General features: G+C 40.3%; 1 protein-coding gene across 4 annotated transcripts in view; it reads left to right on the top strand.

Annotated features, from left to right (window-relative positions):
* The window catches only part of lrfn1 (leucine rich repeat and fibronectin type III domain containing 1), a 149,514-nt gene that overhangs the window by 72,173 nt on the left and 60,652 nt on the right, over positions 1 to 16,689 (top strand). For 3 of the 4 annotated variants that reach the window (XM_046389433.1, XM_046389430.1, XM_046389432.1), the window contains exon 2: positions 9,432 to 9,562. The exons of the other annotated variant lie outside the window; for it this stretch is intronic. The gene's annotated coding sequence lies outside the window, so the exon portion shown is untranslated. The remainder of the gene's footprint in view (positions 1 to 9,431; positions 9,563 to 16,689) is intronic. 4 annotated transcript variants of the gene reach the window in all.

Genomic DNA, 16,689 nt, shown 5'->3' with positions numbered 1-16,689 from the left:
CAGAAATGCTGCGGAAAGCTTTGAAGCAGGTGTGTAGCTATAGGACTACGTGATCAGATTTCACTGATTTCCTGCATTCTGCCGCTGCAAACCACAAGAGAGGATCGTGTTAACATTTCAGAATTTAACTCTTAATTGTCTCAGTTAATTTAAACACAACATCTGAGATGTGGAGAGGGAAGAAGGAGCATTTTCAAACCCAGTGTTGCAGTTCAGCGCCCTACTGCTCGTCCCAGCTATTGGTGTGTATAGTCTCACTGTATCCATTATTAATCACATGATTCTCAAGGACGACATCTGTGGAAATTAGTATGCAAAGTGTGCGAAAATCACTTAGCAGCAATGACTTCAAAATTAAGTATTTAAAACAGAATTCTGGCCTCTCCTTCTGTATGCCAGGGTCATATCTTTCCTTTGGGATCCTTTGGGATCTAGCCGGTCAGTTTCAGGCTTTACAGTTTTTGCAGTGAAATACTCACACATGACAGATAAAGATGTTACTTAAACGTTAATAATTTTGCCTTCATCTTTTTTTTCTTGTTTTCTGAATGGGGCTGTGCAAAAAAGAGCCAAACTCTGCTAACAGAGCAAATTACCACTAAATTAATTGCCAAGTATAGATATTACACATCACACTGCGAATAAAAATAGGTTTTAAGTACGTTTATGTAGAGACTAGTTGCCCCAAAGTAGTTATACCCACAAACTTGCAGGTGTCACTGTGGAACTGCTGCTTGGCTAATAGAAAAAAATTTATGTTAGCTTGTTAAAGTATTTAAGATAAAAAAAACGTTAAAGAGGTTCGTTTGACTACTTTGTGATGCTTTTAATTAGATGGGGTTACAGAAGTTTCTTTGCCGTTCCTTGAGTTTTAAGGGTGAAACCCAATTTATTACATCTCTAGTTTGAGGTAGTTTGAATTTATATTTAGCTGGTGGGACCCAGTCCAGGTGATATGATTAAAATCTCCAGATCAGCTACTAAACAAACCATGGGCTTTTAAATTATGTTTTCAGTTGTGTGTTGTGCACAAAATTATCTTTCTCCGGCTGCAATCCGTTGCAACGACTGGAATCCTGGTCCTGTCAGTATGAGAGGGTGGCTGCTCATAAACCCATATTCATTCACATTCAGAGTAGAAAATGAAAAGCTTCTATCACAGTAGAAAAAAAATCACTTTATAGAGGGCAAGGTTCATAGATAAAGTTTCAGTGAAATTCCCTTATTAATATACAGAAAACTATTATGCTTTCATATTAAATCACTGTGTGGCTGACTCAAGTCCAACTAAAGGTCTTCTTTCATGTAGTGAACTGGTTGAAAGGCAAGGCCTCGTCAGCACACACTTAGTGGCTGACATTCAGCTAATGAATCGTCACGCTGTAATGTATTCATCCCCCTGCTGTTTCTGAAGACAGGTTAGAGTTGGACACAGAGGGATTCACTACTTTGTTGTCATCTCGGTGTGGGTGAGCAACACTTGTGAGTAGAGAACGGTCATGCAGCTGCTCACAAACAAAAGGCTTTAACTTCAACATCAGCAGCAGTGTGTTGACTGGCAGGCAGGAAGGGATTTGTGGAGTTCAAGGACCTGAAAGTATCAGTCTGAAGTTCCCTTTCCAGTAGAACTTCACCTTTCTCAAAACCTGTTGTGGCCATTAGTGACAATGGACCTGAAAGGAATTGCACAAGAACAACTGCAGCATCCTTTTCTCTGCCTTAAATTGCTCCACCAAACCTTTACTGTGCTTTCAGAGAATTGAAAGGGACTCGAGCAGCACTGTGACCTCTCACCCATAAATGCTTTGCGCTTTGCTGAACTAGGTGGTTTAAATACTTTTAGAATCTCAGTGTGAATGGGACATATCCTTTTTTTGTTGCATTCCAATACTTTAGGAAAAGAAAAGTCAAAAATACAGTTCATTACACGCCATTTATCCGAAGATAATCTGACAAATACTGCGTAGTAGCTTGAGGAAACTACCATCTGTCACCTGATGTGGGTGTTGTGTGTCTGAAAGCTGAAAACTCATAGAGAAGAATGCACAATGCAAAGAGAGAGATCCCCAGTGCCAACTCACAGTCTGTCACTGACTTAGATGTCTTTGAACTTGAGATTCAAAACAGATTTTTGTGCTTTAAGCAGAGGTTGCTTTAATGTGTTGGGGCTGCCACCCTATTACCACCGTCCCAACCTGTCTGTGACTTTTTCCCAACATGCTCTCATTAAATTTGGATGCGAGATGGGCGTGTTTCAATCCAGGAGGAATCATCACAGCTTCCTTCAGTCGCTCTGCTGTGACACATTTCCCCCCTGTCTTTCTCCCCCGGTGACATTGGCTCGCGTCCTCAGCGTTTCTCACATTCAGTCATGCGACCGCAAACACAGTCAACTAAATACGTACGATGTGTCACCGGAGTTGGCGTCCCCGATGCCGCGCTGATTTTAGAGATAACGTGATCTGCCATATCCCAAGAGGCAGTCGGTATCATTAGGCCCTCAAGTGCAAGACACTTAACCTGGCCAGTTAATCACCCATGTTAATCATGTCTGCTGTGAGTCCATATGCTGTATGTTAGGGGCCAACAGTGAACAGCTTTCGTCTAAGCCACAGATTCATGTGCACAGTATATGATACGTGTGTTGTCTGCTCAGGTATTTTGCTGATAACCGATGAGCTGCCTGTTTGACTGAGATTATTAAACAATAAGAAAAGCCACTAAATTGATGTTTACCGTGAAATTATTTTGTCAACTGCTGTTTAAAAGTTAAAGAACTTTGGCTCAAGGTTGAACGGATTAGATCAAAAGTCAAGGCCACTGAGAATTCACGTACTAAAATCGCAAAAGTGATGACATTTTATACCAAAAAGGTCAAAGGTCAATTTCACTGTGACATCAAAATGTTTTCTGTCCATTATTCAACACTATAACTCAGTAACAGAGGGGCAGATTGGGACCAGATTTCCCATTTGGTCAGATACTGAATTGGCGACACTGATCTTGGTTGCCCTCCTTGAAACTGTGCTGATTGTATGGATCCGATGGGTTGAAGATGTGTGTGAAACGTGCATGCTTTTTGAAACGTTTTTTTTAACATCCACATTTGAAGCTTTGTAGTCCACCTCAAGCTCACTGGTTCTGCCGATATTTAGCTTCAGGTGACTGTCGTCGTACTATGTGACAAAGCTCTCAATCAGTCACTGCATTGTCATATAAGAGTCTGACGAGACGTGCATGTAAACTCCAACTGGCTGGCGGGGGCATATAACCGTGCTGCAGTAATTCTAGTTTTCATTAGACCGTGTGGCAAACGACCACATACTTTAAACTCGATACCTTTGGTACATAACACATGTTTTTAGTTTCCAAGCTCGAGATGACAGGACTTAAGTGAAGACTTAATTTTCTCAGTAATTTTCTCAAAATTGACAAAGCTCTTGCACAGGAACAACTGTTTTCACAGTCTGATTAGTACGAGTAAATTAACTTTGACAGTAACAGCGTGCCCGTTTTAAATTAAGTCGCAACATTCAGAAAGTGTCTTTTTCCATTGGCTTATCTGTTATTCTTTTCAATGAAAGATGCAATATTAAATCAGACCATGTATTTGAAAGTTTGGAACATTTATTCTAAAAACGCCGCAAGACACATACAGCTGTACTCAACTTTATTAGTGAAACAGGGATCGGATTACAGATTGTTATTGATTCCAGGTTATGAAGATTTAGCCTCGCATAAACCTCAGGAATCCTTTACTCTCTATTGGATTTCTGCAAAGTCATTTAAAAGGGATTCAACAGTGAGTCTGAAAGTCTGCGTTGTTCTTCTCGCCCATTTCACCAACTCGATTTTCTAACCTGATCAGCTCATGCCGTCCACAATCTGACGTTGCCTCCACTCTAACCCATTTCTGTATATGTGTGTTAATCGCTGCCTTAAAGTGGCACACCGCGTGGTTGTATCGGAGCAGTTTTATGATTAGTACGAATACATGCGTGTGGTATCGGACCAGTACTTGATAATGGTATTCACACATTATACAGTACATGTAGTTGTATCTCTTGTCTAACCTTTAATCTCTCCACTTAAGGCTCAATACAATTGGAGTGCAGTCATGTTTTTATTCTCCCTGTTGACACAGAGGTCTTGGGTTGTGCCCAGGTTTTCTGTGGCATTTAGATGACAGGTGGTGATTTTTTTTTTTTTTTTTTTTTTTTTTTTTTAAATGCCTTGTGACATTTCACGCATTATGTAAACAAGCTAGTCACATATAATTTGTTTCTTTACGCCCCTCCCACACTGTGAAACACTTTCTCGTAGTAATATCTCTATGACTCATGTGCTTGTCGTTTAACAGCGATCACAAAGACCACTTAGAAGGACCGCGGTTGCCATACTGCTCACAGTTAATAGAAGAGTTCCAGCAGTGTAATCCGATGCCGCCAGGCCCTAACTGTGGAGGACTGGCTCAGCCCCATCCTGCAGCATATTCAGATGTGCCGATGGCTTTCAAATTACCATTTAAGACAAAAACAGGAATGTGCAAACCGGTGCTTATCCAGTGTCAGGCAGTCATTATGGAACACTGCAGCTCAATACAAAAATACAGTCGGAAAAATAGCTCAATTTGTCAGCACATTTGTTCAATCATTAGATTGTTTGACCTGCCTGTTAATACTGCTGAATGCCTGATTGGGTGTTAGAACAGAGGAGGAAACCATTACCAGTAAAAAAGAAAAAAAGCCTCAGTCCTGTCAGGTTTGCTATTATGTAAAGAAAAAACAGTGGTTTGCTGTTTTTTTTTTATTTTCAGTTGAAGAATGATAAGATGGCGGGAAGCTAAAGGTTAGAGCACCTGAGGTTCAAATCCCCACACCGTCTGTGAACGTGTGGGTGAATGAGGAGCCTTTTCCAGTCCCTCAGCAGCTACTGAAGGTGCTGTTAAGCAAGAATGGCAGCCAAGGCGGTGCAGTGCAAACAGAGAGACCGCTGAGACTGAATATGTATCAGCTACACGAGTGCTTTTTTGTTCTGTCCTTCTTAAAGAGAGGAGCAAGAGAAAATACAGTCTCTCCATAGAGATACGGAGAGATAAAACGATTGGTTGATGCTTCAGTTAGATAAAGAAGACAAAATATTACCCAGCAACCGGAAGTCGCTGAGCATTTTTTTAAGCAAAAGTGCCAGATGTAGTCTAGTTCCAGTTTTTTCAAATGTGAGCATCGAAAACGTCACCATTTATATACCAAATGATTTATCAAATGAAAAAAAATAATCTGCAATTAATCAAAAGTAGACATAATTAGAAATTAAGCTATTTTAATGTATATGATGTAAATAGCTTTTTACTGTCATTTATTTCATTTTCTAATTTTATTTATGTTATCCAAGTTTTTTTTTTTGTTTTTATTTTTGTGCTGCTTGCCGTGTAACTAAACCTCCCAAAAAAGCTCTTATCAGATAATTAGTGTTAATATTCATTTTAGTAATAGAAGAAGTGAGCTTTTTCCAGAGTCAGGAAAAAGGCAGCACTTCAGAGGTCAAAAACAGTAAACATATGAAACAATAAATCAATAATAAAAAAAAAAAAACACAACATAAACATATTAGTACTGTGTATTTGCAACACGGCATTGCAGAAAACGAGCATATCCTGAAGGCATGGCAAACTTTCCCTGGAACAATAAATGCTGAAAGGGCATTGAGACCTTTACACCACAGTCTTTAGTATATAAAATAGAGGCCTCACGGACTTGCTGTAATATTAAATGTAGGCATAGTTCTCACAAATACCCAACATTTGATGCTTTTAAAGATTTATCATGGAAAATGCATTCATCAGTCCTTCATTTTTCTTCTCTGCCTGCCATATTGAAATTAAATTTTTACTCTGTCTGCTCACTGCAAAAGTTCCCCTTTTTTGTATAGAGAGCCCCTACTGATATCATTTTTTCTGTTTATGCAGAATATAGTCCAACCGCATGCGACAAAATTGGATTGCAGCAGCAGTAATTCCTTTGAAGTGTAAGGACTTCAGAGATCAGTTGTGACTTGTTGGCTTGTTAGATGTGGGAGCCTCTACATGTTTAGGATGCCCACGGCCTAAATGTAGATGCCGTTCAGTGTATGATATGGTTGCATCATTTATTTTTTCTACCAGGCACTTAAGCCTTTAGGGGATTCATGCAATTGTATATGTGTCCACAGCTAGTCTCACACACTCGTGGAATTCTTCAGTCTAATGTTTTTTGCGCGCCTTTATCACTGTATGCTCAAGGATCTCTCGTGGTTGCAAAGATTTGCAATTTTTGAAAAGCCTGTTTTATTGACTATTCTTCCACCATTGACTGCTGACTCCTCACTCACTTACTGTGCTGGAAAAGAACAATTATTGGAGTATTAATTATTTATAATCCCTCCAGGTCAATGTGAAAACTGACAATAAATCTTGTTCTGATAGTGCTGAATTGTACATCCAGTTGTTGACTACAGACAGACTACCTCAGTACATATTGCACCGCGTCATACCGCAAGTGAGTGATGTTCTGGACCTTTGCTTGAGGAGATCTCCTCTCTGAATTTAAACTTAATGCTGCTGTGCTGGGAACGTTGTATGTAGCAGCCATGTTAGTGTTGGTGGATTCTTTTGTTGGCATTTTCACTTTGAAATTGACATTTTACGTCGCTGTTGTTTTGGCAGTGTTTCCGTCCAGATATCCGTGCCTGGCGGACATCTGCACCGTACTGAGTGCACTCTTCTAGTCGCAGTTGTTATATAAACCTCTCATACCATAGGTCTCAAGTTACATCTGCTCTCTTGGCCATTAAATGGTCAGTGCCATTATAATGTTATTCTGGGCAAATAGCTCTGTGAAATTCCTCTTTTTAAAAATATATATTATTACATTAAAGACACTTGTGGGAACAACTGGGTATTGTTAGAAAGGGTGTTAATGATGTAAAGGCTTTATCTTGTTGGGTAGGATAAAGCCTGGCTGCAGTATAATGCACCGCTCCTGACCTATTTGGACACTATAATGATGTCCCAGTGGAACTGAAGTACAGCATAAAATGACTAAACATGGTGAAATGCTGGACATCACGGGTGCCTATAGAACGGAGAACGCATCGCGAGGGTTAAATTAAGCACTGAGCTGTCTGGTAATTGACTTATGGCTCCTAGATCATCTTCCTGATGTGACAGTTTTTGCAGGCAGTTTGGTGATCACATTGAGTTTAATGTAATCTGTCTCTGAATTTTTAAAGAGAGAGATGAGCTGTGCAGACTTTAAAACAATGCTTTTTGATGCATTGCAGCACCTTGCATTATATAACTTTAATAAGAGCAATGCTACTCCTTAGAACAAAAACGACCGTCAGTGTCGCATCGTCCTTTATCTTAGGAAAAGGTGACGGCAGACTTAAGACATTAAGACTTGATATATTTCAAATGCGTTCGTGTGTCGTCCAGTTCAGCTTCGCTACAGCCAGCCTCACTGGGGTACTCGATTTTGTTGTCACTGTAGATTCATTCTGCCTGAAGCACCTTTGGTATCATCACTCTGCATGCATATTTTTACCTCTCAATCATCTTCACACCGCTGCATCTATCCTTACAGCTTATATTTTTTCTGATTCCTTATTCGTCATTCATGTCTTTGCTATTTGTTCCTGCCTGTTATATCACTTATACTCTGAAAAGTCTAACTGGAAAAGAAACTAAATATCAACCTCCCAGTGTTTTTCTGGGTCAAGTGCAAAATGAAATACAGTAGGACTAGTCAGGGATGCACCCGCGCTGGTTTCTATGGTAACTGCAGGGCTGTATTTAGTGCAGTTGTTTCACTGCGCCTGGCTCTCTGTTTTCAACCAGGCGAGAAGGGAAGAGTGAGGACCGTTCCCAAGAGGGCGAAGCAGAAAGTGGGGCAACATCTCACATCGCCGTCAAACAAAATCTTTCAGCTTGAGAAGGGATCATGTCACGAATTCCTTACCTTGTTTCAGAAAGTTGTTGTTGACAGAAGGCACACGCAATCAAATATATAACACTCAAGGATGTTACAGATGTCACTAACTTTTGTCCTTTTTAAGTCAACGTTGTTTCTACGGGGAGCTGCTGGGGACAAACGACTGAAAACTTACATGTTCTCTGCCAGAGGTGTAAAAATAACCTGCTGCTGCCTTTGTGGTTAAGATCATGTTAACAGTCAGACTAATCATATGCTCATCTTGAGCCGTGGTTACGTACTGCAGAAAGGTCTGCTGTGTTGACTGACAAGCCTTCATTGACCAAGAAGACTCAGGAAACACAAATAAATACACCAAACACTAGCAAATTAAGAAACATTTACACCAGCAAATACTCACAGTATTTGTGTTTTTTGTCAGATTATTTGAATTGGCAGGCTATTAATAAACAGAAGGTTAAGTTTAGGAGGAAGGTGCAATTTCTAAGTAGAAGATGACCGTGGAGTCTCATTAAGGGTTGTGAAACAGCAGTTATGCACAGTAATGCCTGAATCTTGCCATCATAATGGATGCAGCAGGTCCATGTCTGTTGTTGTGTGTGCTACTTGCAGCGTGTTTCTGTGAACTGTTGCGATGTGTGTATTTGCATGAGCTTTTATTGAGTTGCAGTGCATCGAACTCTCTCGCTACAGACACAGAATTTAGATCGGTGAGTGATCATACGGTAACTTCAGGTTTAATTTAGCAAAATTTAATTTAGGTCGCTCATTTGGAATGAATGCGCAATTTATGTGCGTACTCTTGATGTAATAAATAAAGGAAATTTAGGCCCAGCAGCCGCTTTAAAAACATGGGTCTTTGAGTTTTGAGTTAGGGCTTATGAGAGTATGTTGAAAATCACACATTGCTTCAGAGTTATTGTACATAATTACAGTACATAATTGTGAAGATCACGTATCCTGTAGCTTCTATTTGTTTTCGAGATACTAGCTCATAATTTTCACAAAGCCGATTTGGATGTTAGTGTAATTACCCTTTAATTAAGTCTGGCTTTGTTTGATAGGTATTTATAAGGAAATCAATGAAATTGTTTTCTGTAAACATTTTTTCTTATTGAAGAGTCACACTCAGCTGTGGATAAAGAACACATAAAAAACAGAAGACTTGTGATTGTGGAGCTTTTTTTCTTTTACAGACAGACAGTTTCAAAGTTACGGATCCAAAACACGTCATAATATGAAGTACAAAAAAGAAAAATAATGAAGAAGGCAAAGGTCAGGGTGTAAGGCCACGCTGACCCAGGCGTGCTACACCTAATTGGCATGACCCGATCCAGAGGAAGCTGGCTGCAACATAAAAGAGCCAAGCCGCAGCTAACAAACACCTCATCTGTTTCATCAGGCCTGGAGCGAGCACCAGACACACCATTTCACAAAGCTTACTAACACTCCTTTCTCCAGGCAGGGAATGAGACATGAGGGTCGACCTCCGGACTGCTTCCAGGACCGGTCGTTAAGCGTCAGATGCTTAAATATTCAGAGCTGGCAGCTGAGTGCACGGAGGCAGGCTTGACCACCATCTTCTACCCAGTGTAAGTAGGCTGTCAGGCCTTCATCAGCACATCACCACCAGTCGCTCGGGGACGTGGGTGTAACTGGGGTGAAGCTCCAGCGATAGACCTCGCAGAGGAAGCAGTGAATGGCAGTTTTTCGCTGCGACTGAAGGTCGATTAAACAAGAAGATAAGCTGCAGGGAGGTGAGGGGAAGACATCTTGCAGGAGCGACACATCAGTGAGCAGTGGTCCCTGGTTAATGTCCCTGCAGCAGGTCGTACCACCAACCTATGCAAGCCATTCGTTTTCCAAAAATGATTCAGTCCCGAATTCATGAATGATATGCAGCACGTCTAGCCAGATGTTTCATATGTTTTTTTCAAACCCAGACCACTCCGCTCACAGCACTTCCCATTTAATATTGCATAGACCTGCTGCTCATGAGAAAGAAACGACTTCGAACAAAATTCATTTGTTTTGAAACACAAACACATTTTTCGGTGCCAGGTGACGGGAAGATATGAGAAAACAAGTAGAGAAAGTTCAAAGCCGGAGCACTCTGGGATGTAGTATTTAAACGAGGCTGGAGTGAGGGTGCGTCGAGGGAAGGTCTTCAGCTGTTTGAAGTGTGACAGTATTTCACTGCCTACACTTTGCTCCTAGCAACTCATTTCAGGTTCAAGAGAAACGCGACAGGCCTGCGCCCGCCGTAAACACATCAATGTTAACTATTTAACATATTCAATTAATTAAGCTTTAAAAAAAAACTACTCACAGGAACAGTTGGTACAGTTTTGGTTGATATTATAGAGCTAAAATAAGTAAGAAATTAGCTCTTTCCTTTAATTTGTGTGATACTTTGTACTTTCTTCACCACATTTCTTTATTACAAATTACATGCAGTTGCAAAACACTGCAATTCTTGTGCTGGTATTTATTTTGTTCTGTGAATTATGTGAATTAAAGTGACTTCCATCTATGCAGAAAACAAATACAGTTACAAAAGGAGGAGAGAAATGAGCCAAAAAGAAAAAAAAAACCCCAAACTTTAATGTATGTACACATGGAGCAAAATGTTAATGGGGAGGAAATGACACTTGTTTTTCTTTGAGAAAAACAGCCATTCACAATCCTTGACTTTTCTTTTTTTTTGTTTCATTTTGTGCTTTACTTGATTTCTCAAAAGCAACCAATTACGATTTTTTGACAGACACCAACATCAAGCAGCATTTGTAGTAAATTAAAAAGGGAAGATGTATGAAGCCACTTCCTGAACGTGAAGTTTTGTAGAATTATTTTCTTCCGTTCAGAAATGTTGTTCCCTGCTGGTATGATGACGTTAATGTAGTTTCTCTGCTGCGTTCACTGAGTCACGGCCACACCTGCCACTCCAGTGATCCACTAGTCCTCTGCGTGTAATACTGCTGCGTTTATCATTATTTGCCAGGAGTCATTCTGTCACACAAATTGCATAGTCAATGACATTGTTTCCTGTTTTCTGCTCACTTGATACCAGCTTAACATTTCCTGCATGTGCTTCACAATACATTTGTTAGAAAGCAGTGGGAGGCCTTTAATGTGAAGCCACCCCAGAACAATGCAAGTGAGGTTCACTGGCGTTGAATTGAGCAAATTACATCTCCAACAAAGCAGAGGGGATCAGCAGACAGTAAGGACTGATGTTATCTCTGTGATGAGATTTTAGCGGCTAAAGAAAGCGGGGAAAAAGAGGAGTAAAGCAGAGCCTGGACTGGTGAAGTGGTTAGATGTTAGATGTCCTGTGGACACTTGGAGGGTAAGTCGCCCTGCTCGCAGCAGCCCAGAACTGGTCTGCACATAATACCAACAATCCTACATGAAAAGATGCGTCTGTTACATGTAACTGAAGTTTAAGACTTTTTTTGTATGTAAACAGAGGGGATATCTACTCCACAATAACTGCTAAATGGATTTTTAACATTCACCCCCAAAAGATTGTAACTTGTAAATGCATGTGACTCCCGTGATTCAATTAACTTTACTTTGAACTTAGACAGCCGAACTACAGTCTATATGAGCGAAATATCTTCTTCACAATATTTGCATACTTTGTACAGAATAGGAGCACAAGACAAGAGAGAACAGTCTTTATAGGAAACATTATTGTAACGTCAGCCACAAGTTGTGAAAAACGATAACAAATGCTGCAAAATCTTTTCCAGCGCGGGTGTTGCTGGAACAACTGAACCGAGGGCATGAATACATTTCCAAATGGTTTATTCATTGTCTTTCTTTTAGCGAGACATAACCAAATTTCCGACCGTCCTTTCAAATCTGATCACAAGCGCTGGCGTCAACGGAGACAGCTGCACAGTTGCAAAACAAATGATCGCGGTACAGATTTCATCTCATGCCGATGTATAGCCTGGGAGAGTGGTCATTTAACAGTCTTTACAATTTCATATTTCAGTCATATGAGATTGATATTACATTACAGACAGCAGTTCCAAGATTAAAAATGTTGGCTGTTGTCCAAGATTCTGTCACAGCAGCCTTTCCCATCCTGTGCGTTGTATTGTCTCTGGGCTTGCATGTCATTTCAGGGCGTGTGACAGACTGCTCTTCATCCTTTTTAGCTTCTTTGAAGAGATAAATGCTCATTTATGTGCACTGTACATTCTGCCTCCTGGTTTCACATAATATGTGATTGTATTTCCTATTGCATTACTATGAGCGTGTGTGTTTGTGCAGTGGTGGGATGTAACAAAGTACATTTGCATTTGGATGAGTAGCACCGTTTTATGTTACTTACTCGTACTCCACTTTATTTTGTACTTTTTACTTGACTACACATTCATGTGACAGTTGCAGTTGCTGCTTGATCTACAGCATCCTGAATACAGCGAAATAATGAGAAATTAAGAAAACACAGGAAGAGGCCAGGGCAGGTGCAGACTCATACTTATAGAGAGAGGTTTTTTCCCCCTGCATATTATACATTTAGAGACTGGAACTATGCTTATAAAACATACAGTTGTATAAACAGTTAAACAGTTGTACCTTGGTATTCATATACTGTGTAAAATGCAACTCTATAAGGGGCTATTTCAAGAGGTAAGAGGTACTTGTGATACTACAGGTACATTTTGCTGATAATACCTCTGTAATGTTACTGAAGTATAAAGGATATGAATGCTTCTTCCACCACTGCATACATGCACAGATGGGCAAACTCAGCAATTGAGTTCATCTTGCATATAGTTTAACATACACTATATAGCAAAAAGTATTGGGACACACCTCTGCATTGCTGAATTCAGGTGTGGTATGTGGCTGTTTATCAGGGTTTGGACTTGGTCCCTTACTTCCAGCAAAGGGAAATCTTAATTCTTCAGCACACCAGCACATTTTGGACAATGCTGTGCTGCCAGCTTGGTGGTAGCAGTTTGTTTCAAGGCCCTTTTCTATTCCAGCATGACTGTGCCCCAGTGCACAAAGCAAAGCTCCATAAAGACATGACAAGACAAATCTTGTTGAAAGCCTTCCCAGAAGGGTGGAAGCTTTTATAGCTGTAAAGCTGTCTGTGTATTTAGAATGCGATGCCATTCAAGTCCCTGTTGGTGTAATGGCCAGGTCAATACATTTGTCTATATAATGTATTTTCCAACAGAATATTTTAAGGGAGCTGCTTCTTCTTTGTACCTGTTTTCACATCACAGTTTTAGAGTAAGCAGGGATATTCCTGGAGATGATGTCTCTGGTTTGATTTATAATGAGTGAATTTGTAGAGAAGTAATCTACTTTTGATGCGCTCGGGGCTGAGGGGAGAGCTACATGACTGTGAATAAAACCACCCCCAGACTACAGAGCTGTCATTAATCAGACCCTTGGCTGGCAGTCCAATGCCTGCTGCTACGTTCCACTCAGACCCTTTTGTTGAATATTTGTTGTCGCTCTTCTCCTGTCCTCTCCCATCCACTTCCTCCATGTCATTAATTAAAAGCATGTAGGGAGTTTCAAAGCCGCAGCTCTCTCTGAGAAACACGCAGACTAATTTTCCCATCGGGCTCTTTCTTCGCCTCGTCTCCCCATGTTCGGAAAACTGCCTTTCTCTGTCAGTGACGAGAGCCAACATGCCACGACGTACTCTAGTTCTTTCAGTTTGACTGTTTGACAACATTACTGCTTCAGCAGGATAATAAAAAAATGGTCCATTTAGTGATGATTAAGGGACTGATTTGGCTTGTTGTGGTCATTGTTAAAGCTGCATTCAACACACGTAGTCATCACTGGGGTTGCAGCTACTAAGCTTATGGGAAGTGTGACTTACTATGCTGAAATGAGCAGTATGTGACTGTGACAGCGTGTGGTGTTAGACAAGGGATGGCAAAGTGTCATTTTCAAAATAACACTGTCACAAGAAGAAAGCAGTTAAGTGGCTACTGCTGAAGTATGTGGATTAGTTTTGTTGTGGTAGAAAATTGAAAGTGGAGTGCAGGAGCTCCAGCACCGACCAGACATGTCGTACTGTACGTAGGCAACATTAAAACAAGCGGGAATGATTCTTGGAATAAAAAGTCTTCAATCTCTTCATCTTTTGCGCAAACACGCCGCTGTATTCACCTCTGCCGAAGATGCAGTTTGCTTTCATAAGACAACTGAAAGAAGTGGCTGTCAGAAGAGTGCTCCATTAGTGCTACACCCACACTGCACTTTCCTCAGACATACAAGGTGTATCATTTATGGCTTCTGCAAATGTTTGCATATGCAGCAGCTGCTGTGGAATCCGCAGCAGATATTGTCAAGGATGATTGTTTCATTCCTCGCCGTCCCGGGCGTTTTGACGCCGCTGTCGGGAGTGTCGGCAGTGAATCTTGATTCCGTGGCAAGCAGATGCCAACTTTCACTCCTTTTGAGTTTCCTTCTGAGAAACACGAAGTTGGATGAGAACATTCAGAGTGAGCCTGAAAGTCGATCTCGTGGGGATTTGACCAGTAGAATATGCAAGCCACATATGCACCTTTTGATCAGCTCTATTGGTTTATATTAGGATTGACATTTTCTTTCTACTTAATGAGGCTTCGCTTGTAATTTCATAAAAAAGTGATCTGTCGGGGTTTTTTCTTAAGTGTTTTAATTGATTTTATTAAGCATGAGGATTTCTGATATTTCAAGCTACATTTCACACAGAAGCGAGGCGTCGAGAGCGTTCTTCCTGGCTGTGTAGGTGCAAAACAGTCCTGGCTGGGGATGTGTGCCCTCAGGTTAAGCATTAAAATCATCAAGCTAAACATTGTACTCAAAGCTGCCCATTCTCCTGAAGTTTGGAGGGCATTGTGTGAAAATATGTGGTCTGGTGAAAACAGTGAAATTTCAAGGGAATGCTTAAGATTTATTAAGTATTGAGTCCATTCAAACTACAGTCATTTATCAGGTATGAAAACTTACTGCAGCAGCAGCCCGGCTGTGGAGTAAATAATACAACAAATTCACTCAGTATGCTGTTCAGGTCGTCTCACAGGTCAGACAACAGTATGGTTGTATAGCTTTGCATCACTCCCATGTTTTGTTTTGCTTTCCTAATCTGTCTGACTCACCACTGTCTCCCAACACACGTTAGTTTAAAGTGAAAACGTTTCGGGGTGGATTCTCTACGCCAGATAATCTAGAGAGAGCTGGAAATAACTTGCCGTCATAATTTATGGATTTAACTCAAAGGAGGCAATTTTTTTTTCATTAGGTCTGCTTTTTTTATTTTTGCTTGGGTAGGCTGAGGTGAGCTACAAGTTTGCAGATTCAGTGAATTAAGTAAACGTGGATAAAGATTTAATGTGAGCTTCTGACAAACAGTAAATTCAGGGTTTATGTTGAATTTTAAAAACTTATAAAAGTCAAATACTGGTTTCTCAGTTATTTTAACAACGTAATAATCAATATGCCGTAATAGTAACAATGTATTTAGTTGTGAAACACTCGGTCAAGTGTATTTGTCACTTCCGTCAACGAGACATGTTTTGATATTGATTCAGACTCTTTGTGGTTGTATGTGCAGACTGCTGCATGCTTTCAGTTGAACATCACAGCATGTCTGTGAGTGATGTTCGAATTTGTGTCGACTTCTCCCCTGCACTCAGTAGTTTGTATGCAGCTTACTGAAGGCTTGATTTGATTATTAATGCCGTTGACACAAGCTATTCAGTCTCTCGAAGGTGGCCTGTCTGGGGTTGAGGTAATTGCAACTGTAGGGCTGTAATTGAAATTATATAAGTGCAGGATCTCCGATGTAAGAAGCTGCACATTTTTGATAAAGGTAAAATGTGTGACAGAACAACATTGTAATGAAGTGCTGTAGTACTGCAGACGCACACTGGCCTACAGATCTTGTAGACCCCAAACAAATCAAGTCACTCTGTTGTGCTTTTATTTTCCTTTTTTGGGGGTAAAAATGAAAAACGTGATGCAGAAACGACAATTTCCACTAATTTTGAATCATATAAATCACGGGAGTCACATGCATTTACAAGTTACATCATATAATCATATAACATATAAAATGACATCAAGTTAATTTTTTTTTTCACCATATCGTGCAGCCCGAAGTGTATACTATAGGCTCATTTAACATTTACCTCAAGTACTAACTCAGTTTCAGACATTTTTGTTGTAAAAAAAAAAAAAAAAAAGTTTCAGAAGACAGTATGTATTTAGATGTTGTCAGGATTCTCTCAATCAAAGCAACCCTTAGAGTCCTTGGCTGTATTTCCTGTATATTTAGATCAGATACATTCCTCGCAGCTTTGAATTAATTCTTCCTCAGCCAAAGCGACGATATATTGAGTATGAAGCCCCATCTGTAGACTTGAAAAGTAGCTTTGTAGTTAGCTGTCTTCACAGGCGCCGAGTTCCGTGGTTTGCCTGGATTTGACAGTCCATAGAGTGGATCCCAATACCAAGTTTCTCGGTGGAAATTCAAGTTTCTTGAATCACTCCTGCAGAATGATCCACATTTCAAAGATCATGATGATATTTTAACCCTCAGATTTCTCTTTTGCATTATTGTGAGTCGAGAGAATGTAAGTCCAACTGTGACTTCAGGAAGTCACAGATGCAATCTTGACATGACTTTTACTGCTTCTGGTTTTGATATAAATGCAAACATATCCTAATTGTGTGCCTTAAAACCCTG

Source organism: Scatophagus argus, chromosome 5 (assembly GCF_020382885.2).
Source record: "Scatophagus argus isolate fScaArg1 chromosome 5, fScaArg1.pri, whole genome shotgun sequence".
Classification (NCBI taxonomy): domain Eukaryota; kingdom Metazoa; phylum Chordata; class Actinopteri; family Scatophagidae; genus Scatophagus; species Scatophagus argus.
This window is presented reverse-complemented; position numbering and strand designations above follow the sequence as displayed.